The following is a 25,816-nucleotide window of genomic DNA, read 5'->3' as shown; positions in this document are numbered from 1 at the left end:
GAGTTCTCAGAAGGTGTAAATCAGCCCTGCTTCACTCATCCCAGTGTTTTCACTGAAACCTTTACATCAAGGGACAGAAACCCTAAAGCCCAGTCAGCCACCTTCTTCAGAGTTACGGCTCCTTCTCTGGAGCACAGCTGTCAGTGTGTTTGTACAGCAGCTAGTACACCCAGGCTATGACCCTGATTGACTAGGATCCCTACGACGTTAGAAACAAGAACTGCTAGGTGGCTGTGGAAATAACGTTATTCCATCTAAGCTTAGGAATAATTTAGGGAATAATTTAGCCTGCTAGAAATTAGTTCAAAGGTGGAATTCTAAAACAGCAGAGTGGGGTCTCCCCATGACTACCATCATGCGCTGCAGTCACACATGCGCTGTAAACATGTTTTACGTAATATCCGTCTCCTGAGTTCCAGCCGGAGAAACAACAGAGCCCCAAGACAGAGCTAGGTGGTGAGGAGAGCACCATTCAAGTCCCTGTGCAAAAAAGACAGAATTGTAAAGCAAACCTCGCTCGTTCTTGGAGATAAGCTCCTACAGATAGGTGCAAGCAGGGGCCCTTTAATGTGCATTTCTGTGTGTATTTGAGCTTTTATAGGGTGTACCTCAAGGAATACAAAACATGAAGTTTTCTGAACACGTGAATTAAGAACCCCAGGGAGCAGTAGCAATATCGATTTGACACAGTATGCTGTTCGGTACAGAAGAGTACAGGAGATAATCATCAAGGGTAGCTGCTTTCAAACGCGCATGAAACGCTAGGGTAGGACCTTTCATCACCTATTAGCAAAGCTGGTAGTGCTCAAACAATTGACTCATTCATTTTAAAATGACTTTAAAATAATTACGACAAACATAGAAGGGGCTGAACACCTTCATCTTGACCAACTGCAATGCAGGCCCTGGAAGATGCTGTTTGATAGAATCAGGTCGATCCTCAGTTTATAAAAACAGAACAGCCAAAAGATTTTTTGTTTGTTTTGGAGTCAGTAAAGGCTGTTGCATTTTGAGTATGAAGGAAAGGTTTCTTTTTTGTCTGTTTCTAAAGCAAGAACTAAATTAGACACAAAGTCTTCAGACGAATTAAAATAAATGAGTCTAGCTCAACCTTATCAGACCTATGTTATAAATCAGTCTGCTCCTCCTTTTCAGAAACTAAGGAAATGATTTCTGATGAATGGTCTTGAGTTTGATAGATTTCTGATAGCATGCAACTCTCAGGCCATTTTAAGTGTATGTTTTTACACACATCTTTCCTAGGGAGGAACAGTGAAACGAGTGTGTGATGGAAACCTGAAGAAAGAAAGGCTGATGATGGGCTGAATGGAGGAAATAAGGCAAACTATTTGAATTTCTATCTTTAAACCATTTTTCAACAGGACCACGCTAATGTTGCATTTTTACATTATTCAGAAATATACAGACATGAGGTGTTCACTTGAAAAACTGTTTGGGAACCTTATGCAGAAAACTTCATTTAAAAACCGTTCATAAGAAATTACAAGCATGTGAAAACAGAAGCTTGGCAGCGTAGCCCCAGAAAACCTCAACCCCAGCATTCATTTTCCAGAGAAGTCAAAATATCACACTTAATTCCACGCACTCCTGACACATTGCACAAAATCTAGTTGTCTTTGAAAGAATAATCACCATTTACATGAAAGACTTTTTAAAAAAGTTCTCCTCGCTCTGCAGCAGTTATTGCAGAATTCAGTATACAGATAGGATTGGTAAATTCCTCCAGAAACCTTCCAAGAAAAGATGTGGAAAGAACACTGATGTAGTCATGTGAATCTTCATGATCCACACCAACAGGAAATCACAGTTAATTTTCAAGCAGAATCCTGTGAGGATTCCATACAGTTACTAAACGAGACCGAGTGCCCAGCCTACTTTTAAAAACTGAATTAGATAAGCCAAAAAGCAGTGAGAAAAATTCCTCCTAGGCTTCCATATCTCCTCACATATGGATCAATAGAGCATTCATGAGTCCAACCTGTGCGATACCAAGGATCTGAGCAGTCTACATTATTACTGTTCTGTAGTTCATTTAATGCTGCAACTATAGCTCATTTAATGCTGTGCTGGCTTCTCTTGCATTTTCCTCATATAAAAGTTAAGTATCCACTACAAAAATGAATCATCTAAACTCCAGGTAAAAGCTATCACAGTATGAAAGTAGAGATCATGCTGTGAAAATGATATCAAATGTTATATAAAAAGAGCTATCCTATTGAAAGTGTTTGTGGTTTGTAGTTTACCTCCTGTTAGCGGCTCTCTCTCTGTATTGATTTCAAATACCTGTTCAGAAAGCTAAACTCAGAATTTTTGTAAAGTATTTGAAGTGCAGCCCATTAGCATCTTTTTGTAAGCAGAAAAACAATATATATTAGACACATGTACGCACGAACTACATTAGAAGAACGTTAAGATTGCAAAGCGAAGCTCTTGGAAGTTTTAAGATGCCATAATTAAGATTCAATCTTAATTCAACCCCCACCCCCTGCATGTTCATTATGATACGCTGCTGGACTGCATCACCTCCTCCCCCAGGTAATCCCAATATCATTCATACCGAACTAATATTCCAGACCTGGCCTGAGCAGTGAAGGAGATTGCCTGCCCACCCCATCTCCATTCGCTCTTTGCAGAGACCAGGAAATATGAGGTAAGCAAGGCAAGGGACTAAGCTGGGGGTGAACAGTCACAGGATTAACCCTAATCTGCAAGAGCAGAACTCAAGAGTCGGTCTTCAACATTGGTTCCTGTGAAAACTCAGGCAAGTCGTTTGCATTAACCTTCTCATAGCAGTCACTACTGGTAGCATCTTCACTTTGTGTCCTAAGAAAGAACACCCAAGAAAGAGCTCCAGATCTCAGAAGACTGCACTCACCAGCTGCAGCCTGGAGTCAGGCTGCAGCTCTGCACACACTGCTTGACTTGCACCATGGAGAACTGGGAAAGCATCAGGCTGCTTCTACCTCAAACACCCTGCGTTCGCATTTCCCACACGTGGGAGCAGAAGAGCCTTATTGCTCACCTCAGAGAAAGTGTGTCTTGAAAATAAGTGTTACTGTTTGCAAAGCAGTTAGCAATGAAGAATGCACAAGGAAATTAGCAATTCAGTCTCGAGCAGCATACAGTAAAGCAGGCCTGGGACTACCTGAGTCACAGTGAGAATAAAAACTTAAAGCTGTGCTCATTCAGCAGATATCTTCCACTTAGTGCACAGAATGATGCAGGGGTCCACAGGAAAAAGCAGTGTGTGACCATTTAATTAGCGACAGTATCAAAACGTATACACACAAGGGGGCCCAATTAAGGCTTCATGGACAGCCTTTTCTATTATTTTAACTTTTGAGCACTTGGTTACACTGTAATGTTCATGTGTTTGTACCCTTCAATCTGTAATTTGACAGATTGTTAAAAATACAAAATGGGAGAGAAAAAGAAAGCCAGGAAAGATGCACTATATGGAACATCACTGACACCAAAACACAGGGCACGTGGTAGGCACAAGAGCAGCCTGTGCACAGAGCAGGCTGAAGGGAGGCCTGAGGGGCATACAGGTCTCCCTGCTGGCAGACTAGGAGCACCGGGTACCACAGATTTGGGCTTTCCTTTTCAGGTCTAGAGAAGAATCAGCTTTGGTCCCCACCTGACACTTGCCATCACAAATGCTTCTCTCAAGTTCTTCCCTACTCACAGTCCTCGTCCTACACCAATCTCTTTGCACGTGCAACCCTGACTCTTCCAGTCCAGGTTCCCCACCTTTTTTCTTTCTGCTTCCTGCCCCAACCCATATCCACGCTGACTCCTAGGTGCCAGTCCCAGCCTAGTCCTCTTACAGCTCCTCAGTTCTACAATTACGTAGATCTTCCTCTCCTTCTCAGTCTGAGTGACAGTAAAGAGAACCCCAAAGCCCCCAGAGCACCTCCTTGCCGTCAGCCTTGCCATCTCGTGCTGCGCTCAGAGCACAGAGCTGAGCACCCAGCCCCAGCGCCCCCAGAAGCACGCTGCACCGCGCTGGGTGGGCACGCGCCTCAGGTTCCTACACTTGATTCCACAATAGCCTGAAAATCTGTGATAAGTAATCCTCAGTGAGATTTGCTCAACCCCTGCAATGCTGTGCTCTGTGTGTGCTGTACGGACAATAATTTCAAGGAATTTAGCTACTACCAACTCTTCACTGATCGAGTGAAAAAAAAAGATTTTTTCACTCTTCTCCCTAATGGATTTTCACTGGACTAGCAAAAGACAATGATCCCACAGATTTTTTAGACTGAGCCTAAAGACCAGTGTGATGGAGCTTATCAAACAGATACAAGAACACACAAAATGTATTTTGCCTTCTTTTCTTCCTGGAAAGAATAAAACTTTTTCCCCCTTCTAAATTTTCAAACAGGCAGAAGTAGATGATGCAGGCATCCAGAATACAAAGTTGCAGCAAAGATAATGCTGAAGTTATTTAATGAAAATTATAAAAATCTAAGAAACTGCAGTTGAAGTTTTAAAACAGATCATTTAGAACCAACACTAAGCATTATACTATTGCCTTTTGTTAATTCTATCTATAAAAAGGAGGAAAAAAAAGCAGATATGGGCCTTTATAGACCTAAGTACGAAAAAACTAACACCTAAGCTAGGCACCAAGAACCCCTGCCTGGCCTGCCTCAGGCCAGGCCCGAGACTCTCCACCTCCTTTCAGTACAGAGGTCAGAGGTGAATACCCCAGCTTACAGAAGTCCAAGCACTCCTTCGGCTTGCACAGGAAGACATCTTTGGGTTTCTCAGCAGCAAAGAACACAGGACCAGAGCAGTCAGTAGACCAGCAGTAAAGAGCAGAGCCCTGGCAGAAGCCCCCCATGGCCTCCTGGCGCAGAAAGGGCTGGCCCTGCACCAGGCTGCAGCCAGGCCCGCGAGAAGCCAGGAGGCAGCGGGCCCAACATGGCTGTACGGTGCTGGGCAGGTGGAAGGAGATCTCCACAAAGAGGAACACGGATTCATGAGAGGCCGTTGCCAACAGTTAGAGAGCTGTGTGAGCAGAGAATCCACTTGCACAGCTGGTGGAGTATGCTATGGTGACAGGACACCATAATTAACAGTGTTGACTAATATAAGGATCTAAACCAAATGAACAATTCCTTTTGTGAGGAAACAGACCTTATGCTTCCAAACAAGCAGCTAAAAACACTGATGTGGTCTTCACCCAATCAAAGAAACAAGGAAGTGGCAGCTAAAGACTAGGAATTTTCTGTATGTCAAACACATTCCCCTTCACTTCTACAATCTATCTCCAAGACTTGTGTGCACCTTTTCCCTGTGTATCCACTCCTCCATCCCTCCTACCCAACAAGGCCCTGTAGCTAGCCAAGGAAGCTACTCCCAAGGGCCAGCTGCCCACTGCTCTAAGAGGCTGTGACCCAGAAAGCAACCAACATGGTTACACAAACAGACCTTGGAGCTGTAACTCCCCCTTACCTTCCTGCCTTACACTACGGCAGAGCCAAGTGCTTAAATGCAAGACAAAGGGTTGCTCACTTCACTACAGTAACTTACAGAGCCTCCATGATGCCCAAATATTTTATACATCTGACAGCATTCTGAACCTTTTTGTTCATCTGTCTTCCAGGCCGGTAAGAGCGGCATAGATCCAGTATCAATGTATTACAGAGGGCAATAACACACCCTTCTCTGTCACTCTCAAAACAGAAAGCACAATCATCCAAGCCCAGTGTCAAAGCAAGAGATCCAGCATGGCTGAAACTCAGCCCTGGTAATAACAGGGTGAAACAACCTGGAAGCTGTCCCCAAATCCAGCTGTTGCGAGAGCAGGCTGTTCTTCTAACAGCAGCATGGAGCTTTCTTCACTTTGCTACCTGCACAGCCAGTGGACCAAAAGGCTTTACTTCAAAAATGGGGCTTGTTTCCGCTCATGATGCATTCAGCAGTTTCTTGCAACATCCTCTACACTGGCTACATCTCAGAGCTATCTTGAAAATTGCACTGTTGCAAAAAACATGATCTGTCACATGCCATTTCTGAGGGTCAGCATGCGTCAGCAGATGTATGCTCATCTACTGATTCCATACTATGATACGATACCTGATGCCTTTCCCTGTGTGCCAAAGAGCTATTGAACTTGGAGCTACTCTCTCCACGACCATCCCTGAAGTCATGCTAAATGCATCTCTTACCAAAACCAGCGAGGTGTGCAGGTAGAGCACTCTAACAGGTAGCCTTCAGCACTGCAACAGACCCTATCTCTTGCCTAGAATAGGCATGGAAAAGCTACGTATTTATTGTATTTACAGAGAAGTGGGGTATTACTGGAAACTGCATTTATCTAGTGGAGGGGGATGGGAAAGAAGAAAAAGCCTTAATTTCATGTATTTTGAGGACCTTTAGAAACATCTCATTCAGATTCATTGAAAAGAAGAAAGAGTAATAGGCAAAGAGACACGTAGGCCAGGTTCAAAGCACCAAGTCAATCAGCAATGCAAATACATCGCACAGCTACCACAACACCAGAGATTGTTATCATCACCTCTTCTCAGGAAGAAGTTAAAGGGATGTCTCCATCTACCACAGTCAGAAGGAAGAATATGTAAGAGCTGAGCCTATCTCAATGTTAAGGATGAAATTAAACTGGCCTATGTCATTAGAAACTCAGTTCTTTGTGTACAGTTCTAAACAGAAAATTTAGGGATGTGAATCTAGCTATTTATCATGGGATCTTTGATTAGTCATGCAGTAAGCTAGCTTAATGCTTTGTGATTTCCATACGCATTAGCCCATGACAAGGCATTCAAGTCATGACTCCACTTAGTCAAAGAACATCTGCAGCACATGTGAACAGACATGAATGCAAAACACACACACTCTCCTCATTGCCATGTCAGGATATTTTAAAGAGGGGTAGGTGGAAACACAAGGAGAGTTCATGAAACACTTTGCTGAACATATTCCCCAGTTTTGAGATGGAACTTGGCTGCAGTGCACAAAGGAGTGTGTTTTCCTGTAATTACGCAGGGCTCCAATAATACCAGATCATTTATAAAAGACCTAACTGGAATTACTAGATAGTTCATTGAAACTATTGTCTCTTCAAAGCTATTGTAGCACAATCTTCCACTGATTAATTGCACAAAGCAAGACTTTTGACTTTTAAGATCTTTCCCGACCATTCCCCTACAGTATTGCCATCAGTTCCACGAGATGCTAGCAATTTAGCTCATGAAAGGTGGTGAAGTTAAAAGCTTCTTTCATCAAGACAGTTCTGTTAAAATTAAGTCATGGGGTTCCCAAACATTTTTAAAAAAATCTCAATAGAGCTTTGTAATCTTTTGAAATACTAGAAGGTCACTTATGTTTTCAAGGCCGTTTAGCAAGGTCAGGTTGTAATGAGCTGCAACTACTTTATTTGTGATTTGTGGCTCTGAGGGATTAATTGTCCCCACTCTGTCTCATCCACAATCTAAGGCCGAATTGTCAAAATGATCCATGGCTTTCGTCCCCAGGCCCATGGTTTCATTATTAAGGTGCGTTCTAATCGATAGTAGCATTTTTAACATTTTGCCCCTTACGTTTTATCAATCCTTATTATCTAATGACCAATACTGAACTGGCACAAGGTTTTTCAGAAACACACTGACAGATTACAACAGGCAGTCACATGCATTTGTAATTAGACTTCATTACCATTATAAGTGCTGAATGGGAGCAGAATAGAAAGGCAGAAGGAATGCACCCAGTTCAGAGCTCATCCCATTTCTTAGAGGCCCTGCACAAGTCTAAGTCTTAATTTAAAAAAAATGACGACAAACATTTCAGATCTTTTTCATGTTCATATATTCAATTTACTCCACTCCAGTGGCCCAAGTGATATCAGAAGCTTTGAAGACTGACTGTCTAGAAGCTACAAAGTTTTGTTTTGATAAAAAAACCTCATTGCAAAACAAAGCACATGATTACATTCAGTGTTCTTAGATTTGCTTATTTGAACTACTTTGATTCCTTCTCACAGTTTAATCTGTACTCACGTTGATGATGTAAATACTAACATGAATTTTCTTTTCCCCTGGAAACTGGAACTATGGCCAATGGTTCCCTTATCTAAAGTCACTACTGGTTTAGAAATAAAGCTGAGGGGACAGATCCTCAGATGGTGTAAACTGGCTCAGTTCCACTGAAGTCAATGGAAATCCACTAATTTACATGTGTGAACATCTGGCCCAACAGTGGTCATTAACAGAATATTGCCCAAGAGGAACGTTTTCCAGGCTAGAGAAAAGCTGAAATAGTTATTTTAAATTCCATAGCATTCATTTTCCCTTTTTTTCTGTAAGAAGGGAGTCCTAGGCTGCCTGATGAAATAGCTTGCTCTGGCCTGATTCAGAGAATCTTGCCACCTTTCCAGTCTGCCCTTGTCAAAGCAAGCAGTTTCTGTCTCCGGATGGCATGTTAAACTGCCAGCTACACACAAACACATGCATGAAATGGAAAAAAGTGAGACAAACTCAGTGCATACAATGATTTAGGACTACAGCTAAACACAGTAACATCCATGTATTTGTTCACACTATATAAAGAAAAACCACCACCACAATATTAAGTCCAAACTGAATTTTCAAAACCAAGTCTGAACGAAGTCCTGATTTGTGAATTCTGTAAATATAAAGTTATTTCTGCCTCCAATTTGCTCAAAATTTTATTTATTAAGCCTTCAAATTTGGCATTTTTATGAGAACCTGGTCTGCATACCTACGATCCTCATGATTATTTTTTTTCAATCATATTTCCATTTTCCAAAGTACTTCTAGAGCTGATTGGGAAGAAAACCTCCTAAACAAACTTAGTCTGTAGACACCTGAAATAGAGGAATGGCTGGCATGACTCTCTTGATCTCAGCTGAGACTTAGCGATGAATTCTAATACTGGTATCTTAAATGCAGTTGCTTCTTTGCTGATCACTGCAGGCAAGAAAGAAGTGTTATGAAGACTTGAATGATGTACTTTGACATCTCATTTCCTATCACAAATTAGCACTACTAAAAAAAAAAAACAACCAAAAAACTTCCACTAGTATTTTTTCACATTAGTGCCTAAATAACTGGCTCAGACAGTCCATTTCCAAGGCCCAGAAATGTTTTCCTTAAAACAAGGGACTGACTGCAAAGGGAGACATTTCTGCTGTACCAATTCTGTTGTTTACACTACTTGTGGCTATGGGCTCATTTTCTCAAGTCCAACCTGAAACATTCTGTACACAGCATAACAGTCACGATTATGACTATATTCTTAAACTTTTTGAAACATGCAGTGAGGTCCTACAGAAAGTTTCTTTGTTAAAGGACTGATAACTTGGGCTTCTCCTGACTTGTGCCTGCTGAAGAACCACCCCTCGCACAAACACTCCTCCAAATGAAGTGCCTAATATCTTACCTCCTCAGCTTTGTCAGATTGATCATTTTCCTGGAGAATGCATTAATCCTGTTAGCTTCTCACCATTATTGTCAAAGAAGCCCAAAAAGGCAGTAATAGTCTTAACACTTGTGTAGTGTATGCAAACTTTTCTGCTTTAGTCCATACTCCATAGTGAAGGTAAAATGCTTTTCTCTAATCTTGAGAGACTTATCCCAGTATTCACTGTCATTAAAGGTGATGTTTCTATTTCAAAGTCTCACCTGTCTACAGATTGCAAATAGTAACTGCCACAGAAACACAAGGAAGCTTGCCCTTCACAAGATTAATATATTTGGTTTTATTCAGTTTTGCTCATCTTTCTGATGAAGGATTTACCCCATTAAGAAGGTTGTGCATTATAAGAAATACATTCATTAACAGAAATCAGAGCCAGACTTTATCTTAGTTGTTTGCCTATGTGGTCAAAACATGCCTTATAATAGTGATATTATCACATACACATATTAAAGTCAAGCCTTTAGCAGTTCTCAAAGCTCTTACACAGAGGAGGCTGCCTTCTGCTCTTGTTCTCTTTGAGGACATCATTTTCAATGGAGAGAGATGATAAGAGTGAGGAACAGACTTCAGAGATTATTTTTGCAGACCTAACACAGGGTTAATTCAAAAGTAAATCCAGATGAAGCAGCCCACTGCATGGAGATGGTTCTGATAAACATTTTTACTACTGCACAACTTCCTCATTGAAGTCCAGGACCTCCTTCGTTGACGTGGTTGTACACACAAGACCAATTAGCAACATGCTCTCAACTCCAGGCAGTCAAAATTACCTCATTTCTGAATTGTTCAGAGAAGGATGCAGAGTATTATACAACATACCTGCTTATATCTGAATTATAGAAAGGTTTATTGCCATTGTTTAGAGATCCTAACACTATTGCTGAAGTAGGCACATGAATCCAATTCAGAGAATGAAGCCTGCCTTCCCTATGCATTTTCCTACTGAAGTATAAACAGCCAAATTCATGGCTATATTTCTCCATAAAAGAGTATTTGGGGATGGTAGGTAATATCAGGCAATGTTTAAATAAGGAGGGACTTAATTTAAGGACATACAAGCAAGTCTGTGCAAATCCGAATTTTCCGGAGTTGGTAAAAGTTTGGTAAAAGCTCTCTCCATATGCTTGGTTGGATTTGTGTGTTTGGATTTTTTTTTTAAAACGAAATTAAAAAAAAAAGAAAAAAATTAAACAAAATATACAAGATTCTTGGGCAATCTATGTTCTCTTTTAAATATTCCTCAAAATATGAATAAAAAAATGGATGGAGGAGGGAGACTAGCAGGTTGAACCATTGAGCCACTTTGGCCCATCTGTGGCTGTCAGAAGATTCAGAACAGTCTAACTGAAAACATCAGCTTGGGTATAAGTTCACTGAACCAGTATGACCTCAAGCACAAAGTTCTGATTATTATATGCATGGCAGGTTCTCTGAGCAACAGAAAATACACAAAAAGTCAGATACTACTGGGACTTTTTCCTTCCTCCTACATCTGGGGATTTCTGGCAGTAGTAAAAAGCCCTCCTGCTCCTATTATGTTCAAGTTGTTTTGTACTTGCGGTAGTTGAGCATGAAAACTATTCTGTGACCTAAAAGACTGAAAATATTATATCACACCATAGCTGAATAATCAACTGTTGGCTATTTCCTTTTTAAGAAAGAGTACTTCTGATCGTTCTTGTTTACCTAATTTGCAGACTACACACAATCATAACATATCTTTAAATCTTTTTGTAACATTACATCCTTCCTGGATTTACTCCATTAATACCCAGTGTTACATACGACAACAAAAGGATTCATTCACATATCCCTCTTAAAAAAAAACACAGTTTTCTAAAACATGGTAAAGATTTCAGTGATGAAACTACCTAGGTGTTCAGCTTCACAGATGTTCTCCAAGAGTGGCATTCTTTGCCAGCCTTTAAAAAAAACTTCTTTTTCTCCCATTCCACTATGCTTACCAGGCTAACAAGGAAGCAGCCATCTACTTTGCAATACAACAAATGGGGAGAGGAAATTTGGACAACACATACCAGACAGTTTTCAGCTTTTGCAGAAGTTACACAGCCACTTTAACACTGCACAGAATAAAATATTAAGATTCCATGGGGAAAAAAAAAACAGATTAGTCTTTTTCCATTTAGAATAAAACCAACTACCACCAATGAAACTAAAAAGGAAAATGAAAACCTAAAATCAGCATTGGGAACATTCTGCTTGGGGACCCCCAGAACTTCTCAGTCAGACCTTCTAAATTCACTCCAGAAATAGCCCCACAGAAGTACCCGAGGGAGGTGTTATTCAACACTGGTACAGCTGACAGAGCCTGTCCTTATCAAGACGTGTTGAGATTCATCTAACCTAGCTTTAGACATCAAAAGGTTAGGCATTTAATTCTGAATTTGTCACTGTACGTTTTTCTACAGTCAACGGAGAGAAACAGGCATCTCCAGGGGGCAATTCATCTGACCTGCCCATTTCAGGCTAAGATGAATCTCTGAAGGTGCTCATTTTTCCTCAATTGACTGTGAAGCGAATGTAGGGTGACTTCCCCTCATTTAGACATCTACATTTATGATACTGTAGTGAAGACACCTGAATTCCACCCACAATTTTTAGAACTCAAACCAATATATTTGGCAAACCAGCAGTGTTAAGTATCCACTCTGTAAAACTCAAATTTTCACACCAAACTACCAAGTTACATTTCTGTTGACTCTCACAGTCCTAGCACTTACAAGACTACTGCCTTTGTTTTAATTATTTGCAGATCCAAGCCAGTAGGACCCCACAATAAAAAAAATGAAAAGGCAAAAATGAGTGTAACTGTCTGTTGAAGTATTAATGTTTTTGTTTGTTCTCTCCTGTTCAGAGCTGACTTCCACAGGATAACTTTCCGGAACCACCAGTGAAGCGCTTTCAGTGTGTACACTTCTATTATTATAAAGCGTGATGAGCATATCTTTCATCAGTAACTGCATTTTGTCCCCCGACAGTCCCGCTAACTTCTTCTTCCCAGCCATGTCTATTGATAAGGAACTTTAGTTTTAAGCCTTTGTAACTTCATAGCAACATACAAATTAATTACAGGATACGCTACCGAAAGAAGCAGTTCCATGCATATCCCTTTCATAACAGAAGTCTTCCAGCTACATATTTTTCCAGTGGGATAAGGTGATGTTAGACATTCAGGAAGGTCCTTTCAATTATTATTTTTGGACAGATGATCCCTTAGAGCAACACCCACCATTAGCACTGTACTCACGGATATACTCTATACCTTAAGGCTAAATGAGCCCTCAGATAGAATCTAATCCATGATCCATCAGCATTTAACTTAAATGACAGTCCTATATGTTTTCCCTTTAATGGCAAACTCTTACCATATGTCTTCTTCCACCGATGTACAATGTATTCCCATCTCTCTCTCGTCAAGTCTGAACGAACAATGTTATTTCTGTAATACATAAATACAGCGTTCTTTAAGTATTAGATTGCCACCTTGTTTATTTTAAGTATGCTTTGGGTGTTTTTTCTTGTTATAAAAAAGTCACAGCTAATAAAATAACTTTGAACAGTAATCAAAATGACATACAAAAAAACAAGAGGGAAACCAAGATGAAAAAAATGCTACTGAAGAGATCTTCTTTATGAACTTGTTCATTTTTAATATATCACAACTATCATCACTAAATAAAAAAATTTTGCCACATGACCAGCTAAAACAAATCAAAAAATTCATCAGTTTCATTCAACTCTATCCATTTATTTCAGTCTGCCTAACCACAGTTTCACTCTATACAGCGTTGCTACGGAACAATCTATTTGCTCAAAAAGGCGCCTCCAGCAGTCAGTCAAGTTATTAGTATCTGATTACTGATCTTCTTGCAGTTACCCTGTGGCAGACTCTCCTTTCCTGCTTGTGTGAATGTAGAACGCGAACCCCATCCCACGTGAAGCTGTGAGTAATGCCAGCTCTGAAATTGGAGCCGTCATCTACCGATGTCCTATTCACTTCCTGAATTTTAGCAGATTTTAAACACTGCTGTGCTTAACTACATGCAATCAGATGCTACACTTAAGTGTATTTTTAGGGAAGCTCTCTGCCAATGATTCATAACTGTCCCACATAGGAATGCATTTAACCAGAGGCTTAGCTTAAAACCCATGGCTGATCTCAAATGGGAATGGCAGCATGTTTTTCTCATAAATATTGCAAGTACTCCACATGCGGATCTAAAGTGTAAATTGCTAGCAATTTATTTCCCAAACAAGTGTTTTATTTACATGGCTGCAGAGTTGCCATGAGGGATCACAAGGACTACACACCGAAGTTAAGAGACAGGACAAAACCAAGCTCCTCATTTACCAGGACACCGAAAACACCAACGATTACCTAAGAGGCTGAGCTGTCATGCACCGCTCCACAGCACACCAAGGTGGCCAGAGAACCCCAAGGACCAAACACAGCAGCCTGGGGCTGTCAAGGGGGCACCTGCACTACGCTGAGCATCAGGCTCTGGCTGTTCTCAAAGGGTCCCTCTTCATGTCACGCTAAGGTCTGAAAAACTTATACCTGAAGGTTTAAAATGGTTTGAACTCTCATAGTTCTTGAAAAAGTGCTTAAACACAAATTTTGATTCCTCATTGTATCTTACTGCCAACCACATTTTAGGAAGCCTCATCTCAAAGAGCCAACAGGAACAGAGGCAGAAGCAGACAGCTTCGGCCCAGCAAGGGCCCTTCAGAAGCAGCCAGCCAGCACGAGCATCCAGGTGACAGTTACAAGGCTGTAGCCATACAGCCCACAATAAACAGTAGCAGAAAGGAAGCATATATGGGTTTAAATGGCCTAATTAAAGTTAACAACTGAACTTGACAAAACCACTCCTCTGTCTGAAGGTCTCTCATTCCTCTGTGTTCCCAAATCTCACAGCTCTGGTCTTTTTCTAGGTATCACTCTCTGTACACGGAAAGAGCAAGTATTTTGTTCATGGCATTATTTTTATAGATTAATTTAGGATTGATTCCCCTTCACACTCTCTGTACAGAAGTAGCTAGTGGTCTACATATTTCAGTTTTAAAAATTCATTGGCTTTGTGTTATACACAGAAAAAAATACAGAACATGTTTCTGTAGGATGAGGGCAACATGTAAGAAAGGCTTTTCAAATGCAGTAAAAATAAGAATAATTCTGCCTGTATGTGGAGACCTTCAAGTCATGTTTCACAGCAGGACAAGCTTTTATTACTAAGACAAAAGTCCTGAGAACAGATTTATAAGGGGCATGGTGGCACTGATTAGAAATCCTTATGAATGCCCACAGAGTACAATATAAAGGCATTGAATGAGTCCAGAAAATTAATCACAGCCACTGGGAAATGTTTACCTCCATGCTACTGGCCACTGGTGAAAGCCAGTCAAGTTTTAGGAGCAGGTACCTAGTTTTTAAATATACCCCATAAAGCTCTTAGCTTTTGGTTACTAAAGAGAAAGAAAGAGGCAGTAGTCACCCCAGTATACACACCCTATCAATCACTGCACTTGGAGACCTGGCCCTCACAGTAAAATAAAATGCCTTGATATAAAATTAATAGCAAGACAGAAAATACTGTCCAAAAATGGGCATTGGGAGGTACTGGCACAAATGAGCTAAAAATCTGTTAAATTTCTAAAAGAAAGGTCACAAGCAATCTTGTCCCCCCAGAACCCACCCACCCTCTGTCCAAATTGCTTTCATAGTGGCAATACCTGAACAAAAGCTAAAGACCTGGAGCAAAATTTGGCCCCACTGAGGTCAATAACAGGATTCCCACTGAACTTGCTGGAGACAGAATTTCACTTGCAGAGAGTAAAATATCATCTTAAATCAAGTTTTGGTCCCCCTTGATCAAGTATGCTTATACAGTGGTGACTGCAGGACACCTGAACTGACACATTCTGTGCCATGATTTTCCTGCGCATGCTTAGGAAAGCAAAGTGCCTGTTTTAGGCAGTTTGCAATCTAAAACCAAGATCTGCGAGAACTTCCCTATTAAAGAAAAAGACACTCCTCACAGGAATTACCCTCAGTCTGGAAGCTGTTCCCAAATGAAGAGGAAAAGACCAGCTAAGAATGTGAATCGTTTTGGAAACATCAACTAACACAATGTTAAAATAAACATCGCTTATCTTCTAGTGCAAGCTTGCACTTTCATTTAACTTGCAGATTAGCTGGTTCTAATTCATTTTAGGATGGAACGCGCTCTTCTAATTAATGCGTGATCTGAAATAGATGTCTTTACCAGCATGTTGGACAAGCCAACCAGAAATGTTTATGAACACAACTGTGCCTGTGAACGTTCACATTGGACTGGAATGACCATAACAGCAACAGTGCTTCTTCCCTGGCCAAAGCGTTTCACAGTGGCAACCGGTCCAGCTGATCAGTAGTCATGCCTGGCTATCAAATCAGCAGCAGCAATTAGTAACATTCAGCCCCTAAAATCTATGAGAAGGATGACATTTTGAAAAAGATAAGATCATTTATGACTATGGTTAGGAAAAAACTAAAAAAAAGTGTTTATATCTAAACTAGTTTGCACTAAACAAGAAATCAACTCACATCATTAAACATCTTCCATGGTCCAAAAGTATCAAACATTACTCAACATTATGGGCAGCCTTACATGATCTTATAAAGAACAAAGCAAAAGAAAAAGGGCAGAACTCATTCATATAATCCCTTATATATTGTATTGCTGACCAGAGCTCATCGCATCCCTCTGATACGAGACTTCTCTATACTTTGTGCTCCACTGAATGATTTTCAGCCGCATGGAATGTTATTAAAGTTTCACACAGTATGAGTACATGCAGAACAACGCTTTTTCCACACAAATATATTCACTTGCATTCCTCAGCAGAATAACAATATATTATTCTGGACAATCAGCTCTAGAACCTTGTTCCACAGACTACAGGAAACACTTAACAGCAGAGAAACAAAACCTCCTTACAATTCATATAGCACAAGTGTTAATTGTGCAATGTTGCAAGAGGTTAAAAAAAAAAAAAAGAAAGGAGTCACCCTGTCACTTAAGCCTTCAATTTACTTTCTTAAGGATGAAGCACTTCACCTTACTTTTTAGTGTGAGCAACTAGAAATAATTTTACAGTGTCCTCATGTATGGAAATCCCAAAATAAAAAAATCCCATGTCAAATGCCAAAATAAAAAAAATCATTCAGTAAACATAAACCTAAGGTGTTCAGATACTTGGAACAGACTGCAAATGGGAAATATATGAAACACTTAAGAAACACATCCAAAAAACCTCTATATTCTGCAGCCTTGAATGGGAGCAGACAAGAGATGGTTTGAAGCCTTTCTGTAGGTACGCAATTCTACATCTAGAGTAGAAAATAGCTGTGATCACTGCTTCCTTCTTCCATAACAAGAGGAGCTGGCAACCCCAGGAGCAGACCAAGCCAGCACCACTGACTATCAGCAGCTGAAAGAAACCACCACTGCCTTTTTCAAAGACAGGCTGTTAACCAGCTTCAGTGCTTTTCAGGCAGCCTACCTGGTTTGTTTGCAGCTTTAATACACTGGTGGCTACTTATGCAAAAAAGGGGAAAACTAATTAAATTTGTTTATGTATGTTATCGTGTGGAGCACTCATTTCCAGACATCACGCTATGAATCATTAAGTAACTGCTAAATTGGTCTCCGGGGATAGATGATGCCTCGGCATTGGGCAGGCCCCCATCCCGCCAAAGCCAGGTGTGCTCCGCAGCAAGCAGGCGTTCAAACCGCTTTAAAGGCCATGGGCTGGGGATGCAGCCAGGTCTCACACTGCGCAGGAGTGCTAGGAAATCATGAAAACAGTGACAGCCCTCCTGTCAGAGTTACTCCTCTGTTTGATTAATGAGGGCATTTGAAAGACAATTAGCCAGAGCAGGTTTGGCTGCAACTAGCTTATCAATCAGGCACCCTCTATTCAAAGCACTAGTGCCTTCTTTTGTTTTTCTGTTGCAAAAGAATTGTATCAGTGATGCACAAACAACCAGGGACCTTCAGGTGGTATTTAAAAAGAAGGGAGCAGAACGGAGCAAACCACAGCTGAAATAGTAAATAAATAAATAAATAGACTGCGACTTCCACATCACTGGATTTTTAGCTTGTGTATGGTGAATTCAAGGCTGCCCGACTACATCAAACACTTTCAAGTTTTGGCTAAGTTTTCAACAGCAAAGAAACCCAAATATGAATGATCATATCTGTAATGAAAAAAAAATAAAATATTCCTTCATTGGAAAGCCTACTGTGGACCCTACTCTCTGAGCCTCAGCATGTTTCAAGCACATATTGCTTCAATTTAAAGAAATGCATTTGTTGCAATAACTGGTCGGGTTGATTTATCTGTTAGTGATGCATCCTTACCGCTTTTCAACTACCAGCCTGGGTGGAATGCAGCAAAGCAGCAACTTTTCTTAGACAGATGCTCTCCCACAAACACGTTTCACTGTTTTGCTTTAGCTGAGAACTTTGCCTCCACTGGGGCAGACCTTGGCCCCATATAAGTGATCAGCAATAGGGAATGGACTATTTAAACCATGTCAGAGCTTTTCCTGAAGATCTGCATTTCCATCAGAACAATTTTCACAAAACTAAGAAAATGACGACTTTTTTACCTGTGAATAAGTAGAGCTGAATTACTGACTAATGTACTTAAATTGCTCAGGCACTAGATCTGAATAAATCCATGCTTGAAAGAGTGAGTCTGAAGCGTGATGTACCACTTTTCCTTTCAGTTTACAGTTAATTTTCCCTGGTAATACCAGATCAGAAGCATTTTTAATGCATGACTAGTATTGTACTAAGTGGATATATCTGCAATGCTAGGAGGCTTTTTTTTTTTTTTTAGCATTGCTATAATCTGTTTTAGAGGTGAGCTCACAAAACAGCTACATCATGTGTGTTTGACTACTGAGCTAATAAAGAGGCAAATTAATCTCTGATTAGTTTAGCTGGAGTACAAAGACAGAGGGAGCTTCATCATAGCCAAAAAAACTTCTGCATGTTGGAAGTATGATAGTCCGGCAGACACAGAGAGAGAACTGTAATTGTTTTTAAAACTCTGGAGCAATTCCCCTGAGACCTCACAGCTTGTCACAGGGTTAACCTGCCAAGCCGCTTTTGTGATGATCTCCAGCCACCCCAGTAACCCCAGCAGTGGCACCCACAAGGGGAGCACTACTGTAAGCTTGCCACTAGCAGTTTACCCCCTGGCCCTGATCCAGGATCCACTGCAGAGAGCCAAAGGCTGTTTCAGTGGATTTTAAATTGGTCCCCACGCTCCTCTAAATTAGAAAGGTGGTAATGAAGTACAGGGAGATGCCAATCAAAAAATAAAGACAACCTAAGACGGTGGTGGGTATCCAGTGAGTCCCCATGACCTTACTCAGAGTGAACAGTTTCTCATGTGTCTTTGGCTGGAATTGTAAACAAAACCAGACAAAGGCCTACATGGTGTGGCATGGCTCAGCTCTGGGCCAGGTTTTTGCCTCACGCACCATGTGGGCCCTCATCCACACAGCTTATTGGAAAACCTCTGGCCAGTGCAACCCCCTCACCCCCACCTGGGCATCATCTGGGAGAGAGCTAGTTGGCATCAACATCACATCATCAACATGATAGCAGCAAAGCCCTACGAACACTTGCAGTGCTGTATTCGAGTCCGTGCCTGGCCTTGCTTAGTTTACTAGTGCAGACAGAGCTATTATATTCTACTTTAACTGGATTCAGGACATGCTAATTGGCTCCTTGCAAGACAGTCGTAAATGCTATGACAGTGCTTTGGCGACAAAGTGGAAGTGCTGGGATAAATGCAGGCTATAACCTGCACTATTAGCTTGTGATCATTTCAGGGTAGGGGAGATCAAGTGGACAGAAATAGGTCCACTATTTTTATACGGATTAATACAAGCTGCCGGCTTCCTCCGAATAACAAAAGGTTAGAAGGACCCTGGGCAACCGACAGAGACTTTGGGTTTTGTCATCACCTCTAAGAGAACAATTGCCTCTTCCTCCTCTTATTCAACAGTCAGAAAGCATCTGGACACTTTGCTTTCTCAGCAGTTTGATGAAACAATGGCATGAACAAGAACAAATATACTGCTACATTTCCCAAGTATTTCAAATTTGAGGTTGATAGATGGTTAAAAAATGTAGGGCACTTCACAAAAGTAGACCCTTCTGTTTCCCATCAGGAATCCCCATCTCCAGCCACTGCCATTTACTTAGCTGAAAATGCCTTTTGTGCCAAACAAGCGGAGATGTTTATTAAGCAGAGATGATTAGATTGCAGGTTATGTGGATTTAGATCATGCTACCTACTTCTCTGTGATGTCCACAGTGGGTTTTTATAAAGTATTCTGCCTCAGAGGCAGAAACCCAAGTCAAATTTTAAAGAAAATGTCAACAGTTATAGTGAAGAAACACCTTACCCTTAGCTTCCAAAAAGATCAGATTGCTTTCTAGACGACTGCAGAAGTTTTTTCTCCCTACAAGCCCCGACATGGCTCCCCTACTGGCTCACCCCTTTAGAGTGCTCTTAGGGAGGCCAGTTTCAAATCCAGGGGCAGTTTGGTGAAGAGCACCAAGTTTTACAGCATGTCCTGCTATCTGGAGCAAAGAACCTGGCCAACCAGCAGAAGAGAAACGGTGCCTCTCCCAATATGCCAAAGGGGATACAAGAGCCACACAAAATGTAGGCTTTTCCCAGGATAAAAAAAAAAAGTGAGGGAGGGTTGTAGCAATGACTGAAGAAATTTATTCTTTCACTGTCTATTTATTTGAACCTCTGGCTCAGGTGTAGTAGTTTAATTGACTTTCATAAATCAAAAAAATAAATATATAATTTCAACCCTGATCACAAGGTGTATAAAAATGACCTTGGATCCTTCTTCCTTGTGAAGAGTTGGAGAAATGCTATCTGTATAGGACAGATGGTTTTCACCTGGGCAAAAGTGACAGAATATGCATCTTCGCTGACATTTCATTAACTACAATTTAGAAATTCTTCCTTAGCCTTATGCATTTTTTTAATGCAAGTAAAGTTTACCTTGCTAATTGGTTCACTAAGTAACACATCATTGTTATTAAAAGGAGAAATGAAAACTTGCTGACCTAACATCCATGGCTATGATTATTCTTGTCAATTATTTTACATTTGGAAAGCCAAACAAATGTTGTATATAAAAACTAAATACTGCATTTGGCATAACTTCAAATTAGCTGTCTCACCGTGCTTATAGCAAGCAAATTAAATGTCCTGAATAAGCATTAATCATCTTAATAGGCTAATTATTGTCAGTTAGCTATCGAATTACTTAGCTACTACACCTTGCAAAGAATTTGGGAAAAAGTGTTAGTAGGAAGATTCTGGCTACCTAAAAGCAAAAACCAAATATTAGAAGTTTTAAACAGTAAACATTTTTTAAAACAAATAAGTACTTATTTTGACTAGTTTGAACATTATTCTGGTTTTCTAACATATACACTTATTTCTCTGTACATTACATTTAATCCCAAACCATTTTTGTATTAAGATATCTTTGCATCTCTGTTATTTAAAAAGCCTTGGTGAGGTTTAAAACATTACTTATGTTAATAAACAGCTAATCTTTGTCTCCCTTACCTAGGCAGATAGCTACCACAGTACTTACAGATAGCAAGGAAGTTAAATGTTTTACACAGAACTAAATGTTTTAGAAGGGGTAAAGTACACATGAATGGAGAACCACTACTTAGAGCCAGTATGTTAGGACCTCAGAGTGTATATTTAATAAAGAAGTGATGCATTCTTGAATGTAAATGGATATCCAATGCGTACAAGGAACTGAAGCGCTTACATGAATACACAAAAGCCAATACATTCAGAATTAAGTCTTAAGCATTTAAAAGTCTCCTTAAAACAAATGTGCAGTCAGCTTTCAAGACGACTGTCTGGTATTTTTCTGCAGCATTTGAGAGAAGGTTCCTCCCAGATGATTCACTTTTATCCACCCGCCTCATACCACATTTGTCTCGTTTACTCACAGGTTTCCCTAAGGTGCTCACTGCTGCAGGATTCTTACACTGTTGTTAATGCGTTCACCTTCACAGTGCCTCCAAGACTGGGAAGACACATTAGCCTTATTTACAAATGGAAACCCAACACACAGTGTGATTTCTGCAGTGTCCCAGAGGAAATCTACCTCAAGAGTAGAGACCAGAATCTCATCTCCCTGACCACAATGGGATGCTCCAGGAGGTTAAAAACAGCTCTAAGTTGCACAGAAAACTTGCACAAAACCAGTAACAGCTCCAGGACACCCAAGTCTTCCTTTACTGCCTCAACCACAAGACCATTTTGGGGCAGTATTTATGCACTTTTCTTTCAAATAGCGTGTGTACCTCATTTTTTTCTGCTTCATAACATTCTGTCAATAACAGAGTTAAAGGGGCATGAAATACAATAACAAAGACAGGATGCCTCCACAGATAATACTAGGAAGAGAACAGTTAGCAAGGTATTGATTGGCAACCTCTTAGTTACTCCTAGGAGGTAAGAGCCTACCAGCCCACCGCTGCCAGGTAAGCATCCAGGGATCCCACAGGCATCTCCCTAGGAGCTCCAGTTTAGCACTCCTTCTACTGCAACCTCAGCATCTTTTAAGGCAATGACTGTTTCACAAGACACAGTTACCCCTTCTGTTTAAACTTGCCTCCTTTGTACAACCTTATAACTGGGTACATCAAAATACATATTACAAGAAGGCCGAGTCTGTATGATATGAAGTGGTAAAAATCTAAGGATGTCCTCTCTCAATTTACCACCAATCGTTGCTCACACATGTTCTTGGCCATATTTGTCATGCTTGCTGTCCAGCCACTGAGGATGACATTGAACACGGCCAGAACCAATCCCAACAGAATACCCTTGGAAGCATCCGATGCAATGAGGGCTCTCTACTGAGATCTGCTCTCCAGCATCTGTCAGTGAGCCCATTTTCAGTTTCCTTGTTTCATACTGCAGCAACAATGCAAAGTGCTAGCATCCCTCTTAATCCAGACACAGCATCCAAAGTTCTTTGAAGCCTAAATACTCGATGTGTACACCATCCATTCATTAGATTTGTAATTGCATGAAGAAACTGAAAGCTTCCCTGACAAGGTCTTTTCATCATAAAACTATGCTGACAGCCATAAAGCAAGCTCCCTTTATGCAATTCTTTGTCTGCTGAATTCACTACCAACTTTTCCATTAGCTTACCTGCATTAATTGCAAGCTGACTCGTCTATACAAGTCAAAACCATTCTGCTTACAGTTCTAAACACCAGCACAGTATCATCACTCCATGGTTTAAAATAAGTGCAAAATCACATACTTCAACAAACACAGGTAGACCAGAGATCAGCTCAGCCAAGTCCTTTAGGACTCTTGCAGTGAGGTCATTTTAGAAAAGTTTTTTTTTAATGATTTTTTTTTAGTTCAAGACTAATTAAACTACTAATTGAAGTTGTTCATTGCATTGACATGGCATTTGGACACAATACCATGTTTCTTTCAAAACATAGCATAAGTATTTGAAGGTTTTTTTCAACCTTAATGATTCTATGATTCTATTTATTTGATCATATCTGGTGGGTTTTTTTTTTTTTTTCCCTCCAGTATAAACAATCTTGAAGTTTCCATCTGTTAAAGGATCTATACAGTTCTTGGGGCTCAGGGGATATTTTTTGGGTCTCTAAATAAGCTACAAAACCTATTGTCCTGGATACTGTCAGCAGGATCCCTCATGTCTTAGTTTTCCTCTTCAATTTTTATACTTCATTACTTCTAGTTTATGAGAACTTAAATAGAGATATCAATTGATAGATAAGGGTATATATAGCTTAACTGATTTATTCCAAGGGTGCCTTCTATTTCTCTCTGATACAGAACAGAAATTCTGGCTTTTTCAGTCTCTGATACTCTTAAAATAACTCTCAATTTTCATTCCCATTTTTCTGCTTGCATTTTTCAATTTCCACTGCTTCACAATGTAGCTTTGCCATTCTCCCCAGACTAAGATATTCCAGTTTAGAGCAGCCTGCCAAGAAAGTAAGATTTACAGCTAAGATGCATCTATTTTATCCCTTTATGGGAAGGCAGCATTTCAACTTCGAGCTCTGCTACGCGCCACCTGATGAGCACATAATCTTGGCATTAACAATGAGATCAGGATACCTCTGAGCACTGGTATTCTGCAACCTCAGGTACACTACCAGCTTCAGCCAGGCTGAGGTTTAGAGAACATCAACATTCAAACATCAAGTCACCACCAACAGTGGCAAATGACCTACCTAACTGCTTAGACTAATGAGACCACGGAGGCATTCTTCCATGATAATATTACTCTTTTTTGCCTTGCAGTTTACTACTACTACGAGTTTGCCTAGTGATAATGGACTAAAGAGGAAGGAGATGTGACTTAAAAGAAGAAAAAATGTGTTTAGGAAGGAAAGGAAATAAATTTGCTCACCTGAAGGCCTTAAAGCAAATCTTCCAGATGAGGATCCTATTTTCATTTGTTAATATAACTCTGAATGTAAATAATTCTCTTTTGAACAAGTTTATGTCAGAAGACACTCAAGAAAAATACAGCTGAGGGCTAACCCTGCTCCCTTACTCACCCACACAGGCACACACCATTTTTGATAATAAAATATTTTTAGTTCATTTTAGATCAAAAGTCAGTCACTGCTGAATGTCTATGCTAAGACACATATTGCAAAAGCCCTGTAAGAAATGGGTAGGTTTACAGTGTCATTGCTGCTGAAATGAATGTGAAATTGAATATAGTGTGTAGTTTCAGAGACTTTCTGCAGGGAAAAGAAATAGAACCAAGAGAACTGTGGAATATTTTGTCATAAAGAAGTTGCCCCTTTGTCTTGAGTAGCTGTGTGTACTCATGAAATCGCCTGGACATGGCAAATACTAGCATTGAAGCGATCAAGTACTTCTACCCTAAAGACAAGGCTTCCCTATTGCAAATTATGTTGAACTACAGAGAATCCATTAGATAACAGCTAAAGAAATCCCAAGTCCATCCTGCTCACGCACCTCAGCATGATCCTTTTTATCTTCTCACAAGAAATAAGTTTAAAGTAATTATATAAATTAAACTATCTCTTTTGATAAATTTATCATTATATTACCTTTTTAAAAAGTCCATTCTGAGGGTTAAGGAATATTTTGCAATAGCTGTTTGAAACTATTACAATTCGAAAGACGTAATCTTCTTGCTGCTCCAGTAGAACTTGATCTCAATAGGAGGAACGATGTAAGATGATGTGGGAAAATACGGAAAACAAATATCAATAAAGCATCAATTAGATAAAATCTCCAAAATAACTTTTCCCATCATCTTAAGTATCAGGAATCTCAACAGTAGTTTTCCCACTTGTTGAACTGATCAGACAAAGCCATGTAAGACCTGATTGGGTTTTCGAAATATCAGTGCAACCACACAGTTATAGGCAGTACCTAAAATAGAACTGTAACACCAAGCCATTTAATATTTTTTAATTCCTCAGTCTATTATGCAATGCACACTGGAAGAATTGCTGCATACTTGGGCAAAGTACATTGATAAGATGGACATATCCACTGATCAATGATTTGTTGAGTATTATATGTGTTCAAGTAGTGAAATAGACTCCAGCTGTGCTTAGTAGCTCCTGGGTGATATAAAATAGTAAGTATTCATTATGACCTTTAGTCAGCAGCTTAATGGTAATACTAATGGACCTGCAATAAAATTTAGCTGACATACTGCTTAAGAATATTCTTAGGCTATTTTGTGGCATTAAGTTGGCATATGTAACTACATTTAAGCTCTAGATTAAATAACAAGTTTTCAATTATGAATAAATCTTACAGCTAAAAGAATTTTGATAGGTTTTGATGTGACAAAAATACCTGGTCACAAAGAACACTTTCTAGCTAAACACTAGCATTTGAATTTTAGCAAATAGGGCTCACATTCTCAGATACTGAAGTTTAGCATGAATCTTACTGCTTATGTAAATGGCAGCCCATGAGGAAGCTTGGTTTTTACAGACTCAGCCTGATACAACCAACACCACAAATGCGCTACCCATCACAACAGAGGCAAGGTGGTCAGGCTGCTGTGTTCAGTCTTACCAAACAACCTTCCAGAAGAACCCAACCTTTTGTAACAGCGAGATTTCTTCATCGCAATTGCCCACATCTGTGGTGCCATTTAGCAGAGACTTCGTTATCCACTGAGACCCCG

General features: G+C 40.2%; 1 long non-coding RNA gene across 2 annotated transcripts in view; it reads right to left on the bottom strand.

Annotated features, from left to right (window-relative positions):
- Nucleotides 1–25,816, bottom strand: part of LOC308195606 — a 151,952-nt gene that overhangs the window by 83,770 nt on the left and 42,366 nt on the right. For both annotated transcript variants that reach the window (XR_013951664.1, XR_013951665.1), the window contains exon 3: nucleotides 12,873–12,946. This is a non-coding gene — a long non-coding RNA (uncharacterized lncRNA). The remainder of the gene's footprint in view (nucleotides 1–12,872; nucleotides 12,947–25,816) is intronic.

The sequence above is a fragment of the Anser brachyrhynchus genome (genome assembly GCF_964034855.1).
Source record: "Anser brachyrhynchus genome assembly, chromosome: 5".
NCBI lineage: Eukaryota > Metazoa > Chordata > Aves > Anseriformes > Anatidae > Anser > Anser brachyrhynchus.
The sequence above is the reverse complement of the archived record's forward strand: the minus strand, read 5'-3'. Positions and strand labels throughout refer to the sequence as shown.